An 8,851-nucleotide genomic window follows, 5' to 3' on the forward strand; every position below is an offset into this window, starting at 1 on the left:
ATTATATGATGAATGATGAAATGAATGATGAAATGAATGATGAATGATGATTGATGATTGAAGAATGATGAAATGATTGATGAAATGAATGATGAATGATGAATGATGAATGATAAATGATGAAATGAATGATGAATAATGAATGATGAATGATGAAATGAATGATGAAATGAATAATGAATGATGAATGATAAATGATGGATGATGAATGATATGATGAATGATGAATGAATGATGAATGATGAAATGAATGATGAATGATGAATAATGAAATGAATGATGAATGATGTATGATGAAATGAATGATGAATAATGAAATGAATGATGAATGATGAAATGAATGATGATTGATGAATGATAAGATGAATGATGAATGATAAAATGAATGATGAAATGAATGATGAATGATTAATGATGAAAGAGAGATGAATGATGAAATGAATGATGAATGATAAATGATTAATGATGAATGATATGATGAATGATGAAATGAATGATGAATGATGAAATGAATGATGAATGATGAAATGAATGATGATTGAAGAATAAGATGAATGATGAATGATGAATGATGAAATGAATGATGAATGATAAAATGAATGATAAAATGAATGATGAATGATTAATGATGAAATGAATGATGAAATGAATGATGAATAATGAAATGAATGATGAATGATGAAATGAATGATGAATGATGAAATGAATTATGAATGATGAATGATATGATAAATGATGATGTGAATGATGAGTGATGAATGATAAAATGAATGATGAGTGATGAATGATGAAATAAATGATGAATAATGAAATGAATGATGAATGATGAAATGAATGATGATTTATGAATGATAAGATGAATGATGAATGATAAAATGAATGATGAATGATAAAATGAATGATGAAATGAATGATGAATGGTATGATGAATGATGAAATGAATGACGAATAATGAATGATGAAATAAATGATGAGTGATGAATGATGAAATGAATAATGAATGATGAAATAAATGATGAATGATGAAATGAATGATGATTGAAGAATAATAAGATGAATGATGAATGATGAATGTTGAAATGAATGATGAATGATAAAATGAATGATGAAATGAATGATGAATGATTAATGATGAAAGAGAGATGAATGATGAAATGAATGATGAATGATGAAATGAATGATGAATGATGCATGATATGATGAATGATGAAATGAATGACGAGTGATGAATGATAAAATGAATGATGAGTGATGAATGATGAAATGAATGATGAATGATGAAATGAATGATGAAATGAATGACGAATGATGAATGATGAAATGAATGATGAATGATGAATGATATGATGAATGATGAAATGAATGACAAATGATGAATGATGAAATGAATGACGAATAATGAAATTAATGATGAATGATGAAATGAATGATTAATGAATTATAAGATGAATGATGAATGATGAAATGAATGATGAATGATAAAATGAATGATTAAATAAATGATGGATGATTAATGATGAAAGAGTGATGAATGATGAAATGAATGATGAATGATGAAATGAATGATGAATAATGAATAGTATGATGAATGATGAAATGAATGACGAGTGATGAATGATAAAATGAATGATGAGTGAAGAATGATGAAATGAAAGATGAATAATGAAATAAATGATGACTGATGAAATGAATGATGATTGATGAATAATAAGATGAATGATGAATGATGAAATGAATGATGAATTATAAAATGAATGATGAAATGAATGATGAATGATAAATGATATGATGAATGATGAAATGAATGACGAATGATGAATGATGAAATGAATGATGAGTGATGAATGATGAAATGAATGATGAATGATGAAATGGATGATGAAATGAATGATGAATAATGAATGATATGAGGATTGATGAAATGAATGACAAATGATGAATGATGAAATGAATAATGGGTGATGAATGATGAAATTAATGATGAAATTAATGATGAGTGATGATTGATGAATGATGAAATGAATGATAAATGATGAAATGAATGATGAATGATGATTGATGTTTGAAGAATGATGAAATGAATGATGAAATGAATGATGAGTAATGAATGATGAATGATGAAATGAATGATGAATGATGAAATGAATGATGAAATGAATGATGAATGATGAAATGAATGATGAATGATGAAAGGAATGATGAATGATGAAATGAATGATGAAATGAATAATGAATGATAAATGATGAATGATGGATGATAAATGATATGATAAATGATGAAATGAATGATGAGTGATGAATGATGAATGATGAAATAAATGATGAATGATGATTGATGATTGAAGAATGATGAAATGAATGATGAATGATGAAATGAATGATGAATGAATGATGAATGATAAATGATGAAATGAATGATGAATGATGAAAGGAATGATGAATGATGAAAGGAATGATGAATGATGAATGATGAAATGAATGATGATTGATGAATGATAAGATGAATGATGTATGATTAATGATGAAAGAGAGATGAATGAATGATGAATGATAAAATGAATGATGAGTGATGAATGATGAATGATGAAATGAATGATGAATAATGAAATGAATGATAAAATGAATGATGAATGATGAAATGAATGATGATTTATGAATGATAAGATGAATGATGAATGATGAAATGAATGATATGATGAAAGATAAGATGAATGATGAAATGAATGATGAATGATGAAATGAATGATATGATGAATGATGAAATGAATGACGAATGATGAATGATGAAATGAATGATGAATAATGAAATGAATGATGATTGAAGAATGATAAGATGAATGATGAATGATGAAATGAATGATGAATGATAAAATGAATGATATGATGAAAGATAAGATGAATGATGAATGATGAAATGAATGATGAATGATGAAATGAATGATGAATAATGAAATGAATGATGAATGATAAAATGAATGATATGATGAAAGATAAGATGAATGATGAATGATGAAATGAATGATGAATGATAAAATGAATGATGAAATGAATGATGAATGATAAAATGAATGATTAATGATTAATGATGAAAGAGAGATGAATGAATGATGAATGATAAAATGAATGATGAGTGATGAATGATGAATGATGAAATGAATGATGAATAATGAAATGAATGATAAAATGAATGATGAATGATGAAATGAATGATGATTTATGAATGATAAGATGAATGATGAATGATGAAATGAATGATATGATGAAAGATAAGATGAATGATGAAATGAATGATGAATGATGAAATGAATGATATGATGAATGATGAAATGAATGACGAATGATGAATGATGAAATGAATGATGAATAATGAAATGAATGATGAAATGAATGATGATTGAAGAATGATAAGATGAATGATGAATGATGAAATGAATGATGAATTATAAAATGAATGATATGATGAAAGATAAGATGAATGATGAATGATGAAATGAATGATGAATGATGAAATGAATGATGAATAATGAAATGAATGATGATTGAAGAATGATAAGATGAATGATGAATGATGAATGATGAAATGAATTATGAATAATAAAATGAATGATGAAATGAATGATGAATGATTAATGATGAAAGAGAGATGAATGATGAAATGAATGATGAATGATGACATGAATGATGAATGATGAAATGAATGATGAATGATATGATAAATGATGATGTGAATGACGAGTGATGAATGATAAAATGAATGATGAGTGATGAATGATGAATGATGAAATGAATGATGAATGATGAAATGAATGACGAATGATGAAATGAATGATGCATGTAATGATGAATGATGAAATGAATGACGAATGATGAATGATGAAATGAATGATGAATAATGAAATTAATGATGAATGATTAAATGAATGATGAATGTTGAAATGAATGATGAATGATGAATGATGAAATGAATGATGAATGATTAATGATGAATTGAATGATGAATGATGAAATGAATGACGAATGATGAATGATGAAATGAATGATGAATAATGAAATGAATGATGAATGATTAAATGAATGATGAATGTTGAAATGAATGATGAATGATGAATGATGAAATGAATGATGAATGATTAATGATGAATTGAATGATGAATGATGAAATGAATGATAAATGATGAAATGAATGATGAAAGCTGAATGATGAAATGAATGATGAATGATGAAATGGATGAAGAGTGATGAATCATGAAATGAAAGATGAATAATGAAATGAATGATGAAATAAATAAAAATGCAGAATATTGAAATGAATGATGATTGATAAATGATGAAATGAATGATGAATGATGATATGAATGATGAATGATGAATTACAAAATGAATGATGAATGAGGAATGATGAGATGAATGATGAATGATACAATGAATGATGAATGATGAAAGGATTGATGAATGATGAATGATGGAATGATTGATGAATGATACAAAGAATGATGAATGATGAAATGAATGATGAATGATGAAATGAATGATGAATGATGAATTAGGAATTATGAATTAGGATTTATATATAGTGAAATGAATAATAAATGAGGAAATAAATGATGCATGATGAATGATGAAATGAATGATGAATGAATGATGAATGATGAAATGAATGATGAGTGAGGAATGATGAATGATGAATTAGGAATTAGGAATTAGGAATGGTGAAATGAATAAAGAATGAGGAAATGAATGATGCATGATGAATGATGAAATGAATGATGAATGATGAATGATGAAATGAATGATAATTCATGAATGATGAAATGAATGATCAATGATGAATGATGATATGAATTATGAATAATGAAATGAATGATTAAATGAATGATGAATGATTAAATGAATGATGAAACGAATGATGAATGATGAAATGAATGATTAATGATGAATGATGAAATGAATGATCAAATGAATGATGAATGATGAATGATGAAATGAAAGATGAATAATGAAATGAATGATGAATGATGAAATGAATGATGAAATGAATGATAAATGATGAAATGAATGATGAATGATGAAATGAATGATGAATGTTGAAATGAATGATGAATGATGAAAGGAAAGATGAATGATGAATGATGGAATGAATGATGAAAGGAATAATGAATGAGAAATGATGAAGGATGGATGATAAATGATATGATAAATGATGAAATGAATGATGAGTGATGAATGATGAATGATGAAATAAATGATGAATGATGATTGATGATTGAAGAATGATGAAATGAATGATGAATGATGAAATGAATGATGAGTGATGAATGATGAATGAATGATGAATGATGAATGATGAAATGAATGATGAATGATGAAAGGAATGATGAATGATGAAAGGAATGATGAATGATGAATGATGAAATGAATGATGAATAATGAAATGAATAATGAATGATGGATGATGAATGATATGATGAATGATAAAATGAATGATGAATGATGAATGATGAAATGAATTATGAATGATGAATAATGAAATGAATGATGAATGATGAAATGAATGATGAGTGATGAATGATGTATGATGAAATAAATGATGAATGATGATTGATGATTGAAGAATGATGAAATGAATGATGAATGATGAAATGAACGATGAATGATGAATGATGAAATGAATGATGAACGATGAATGATGAAATAAATAATGAATGATGAAATGAATGATGAGTGAGGAATGATGAATGATGAATTAGGAATTAGGAATTAGGAATGGTGAAATGAATGATGAATGAGGAAATGAATGATGCATGATGAATGATGAAATGAATGATTAATGATGAATTGAATGATGAATGATTAAATGAATGATGAAATGAATGATGAATGATGAAATGACTGATGAAAGCTGAATGATGAAATGAATGATGAATGATGAAATGAATGATGAATGATGAAATGAATGATGAAAGCTGAATGATGAATGACGAAATGAATAAAAAATGCAGAATATTGAAATGAATGATGATTGATAAATGATGACATGAATGATGAATGATGAAATGAATGATGAAAGATGAATTACAAAATGAATGATGAATGAGGAATGATGAAATCAATGATGAATGATGAATGATGAAATGAATGATGAATGAATAAATGAATGATGAATGCTGAATGTTGAAATGAATGATAAATGATGAAATGAATGATGAAAGCTGAATGATGAAATGAATGATGAATGATGAAATGGATGATGAATGATAAAATGAATGATGAAATGAATGATGAATGATGAAAGGAATGATGAATGATGAAAGGAATGATGAATGATGAATGTTATAATAAATGATGATGTGAATGATGAGTGATGAATGATAAAATGAATGATGAGTGATGAATGATGAAATGAATGATGAATAATGAAATGAATGATGAATGATGAAATGTATGATGATTTATGAATGATAAGATGAATGATGAATGATGAAATGAATGATGAATGATAAAATGAATGATATGATGAATGATATGATGAATGATGAAATGAATGATGATTGATGAATGATGAATGATGAAATGAATGATGAATGATGAAATGAATGATGAATGATATGATGAATGATGAAATGAATGACGAATGATGAATGATGAAATGAATGATGAATAATGAAATGAATGATGAAATGAATGATGATTTTAGAATGATAAGATGAATGATGAATGATAAATGATGAAATGAATTATGAATGATAAAATGAATGATGAAATAAATGATGAATGATTAATGATGAAAGAGAGATGAATGATGAAATGAATGATGAATGATGAATGACGACATGAATGATGAATGATGAAATGAATTATGAATGATGAATGATATGATAAATGATGATGTGAATGACGAGTGATGAATGATAAAATGAATGATGAGTGACGAATGATGAATGATGAAATGAATGATGAATAATGAAATGAATGATGAATGATTAAATGAATGTTGAAATGAATGATGAATGATGAATGATGAAATAAATGATGAATGATTAATGATGAATTGAATGATGAATGATGAAATGAATGATAAATGATGAAATGAATGATGAAAGCTGAATGATGAAATGAATGATGAATGATGAAATGGATGAAGAGTGATGAATCATGAAATGAAAGATGAATAATGAAATGAATGATGAGTGATGAAATAAATAAAAAATGCAGAATATTGAAATGAATGGTGATTGATAAATGATGAAATGAATGATGAATGATGATATGAATGATAAATTACAAATTGAATGATGAATGAAAAATGATGAAATGAATGATGAATGATAAAATGAATGATGAATGATGAAAGGATTGATGAATGATGAATGATGAAATGATTGATGAATGATACAAAGAATGATGAATGATGAAATGAATGATGAATGATGAAATGAATGATGAATGATGAATTAGGAATTATGAATTAGGATTTATATATGGTGAAATGAATGATGAATGATGAAATGAATGATGAATGATGAAATGAATGATGAGTGAGGAATGATGAATGATGAATTAGGAATTAGGAATTAGGAATGGTGAAATGAATGATGAATGAGGAAATGAATGATGCATGATGAATGATGAAATGAATGATGAATGATGAAATGAATGATAATTCATGAATGATGAAATGAATGATTAATGATGAATGATGATATGAATTATGAATAATGAAATGAATGATTAAATGAATGATTAAATGAATGATGAATGATTAAATGAATGATGAAACGAATGATGAATGATGAAATGAATGATTAATGATGAATGATGAAATGAATGATGAATGATGAAATGAATGATGAACGATGAATGATGAAATGAATGATGAACGATGAATGATGAAATAAATATTGAATGATGAAATGAATGATGAATGTTGAAATGAATGATGAGTGATGAATGATGAAATGAATGATGAATGATTAATGATGAATTGAATGATGAATGACTAAATGAATGATGAAATGAATGATGAATGATGAAATGACTGATGAAAGCTGAATGATGAAATGAATGATGAATGATGAAATGAATGATGAAAGCTGAATGATGAATGACGAAATGAATAAAAAATGCAGAATATTGAAATGAATGATGATTGTTAAATGATGAAATGAATGATGAATGATGAAATGAATGATGAATGATGAATTACAAAATGAATGAGGAATGAGGAATGATGAAATGAATGATGAATGATGAAATAAATGATAAATGAATAAATGAATGATGAATGTTGAAATGAATGATAATTGATGAAATGGATGAAGAGTGATGAATCATGAAATGAAAGATGAATAATGAAATCAATGATGAAATAAATAAAAAATGCAGAATATTGAAATGAATGATGATTGATAAATGATGAAATGAATGATGAATGATGAAATGATTGATGAATGATGAAAGGATTGATGAATGATGAATGATCAAATGATTGATGAATGATACAAAGAATGATGAATGATGAAATGAATGATGAATGATGAAATGAATGATGAATGATGAATTAGGAATTATGAATTAGGATTTATATATGGTGAAATGAATGATGAATGAGGAAATAAATGATGCATGATGAATGATGAAATGAATGATGAATGATGAAATGAATGATGAATGATGAAATGAATGATAAATGATGAAATGAATGATGAAAGCTGAATGATGAAATGAATGATGAATGATGAAATGGATGAAGAGTGATGAATCATGAAATGAATGATGAATAATGAAATGAATGATGAAATAAATAAAAAATGCAGAATATTGAAATGAATGGTGATTGATAAATGATGAAATA

Source organism: Mixophyes fleayi, chromosome 2, assembly GCF_038048845.1.
Source record: "Mixophyes fleayi isolate aMixFle1 chromosome 2, aMixFle1.hap1, whole genome shotgun sequence".
Taxonomy (NCBI): Eukaryota; Metazoa; Chordata; class Amphibia; order Anura; family Limnodynastidae; genus Mixophyes; species Mixophyes fleayi.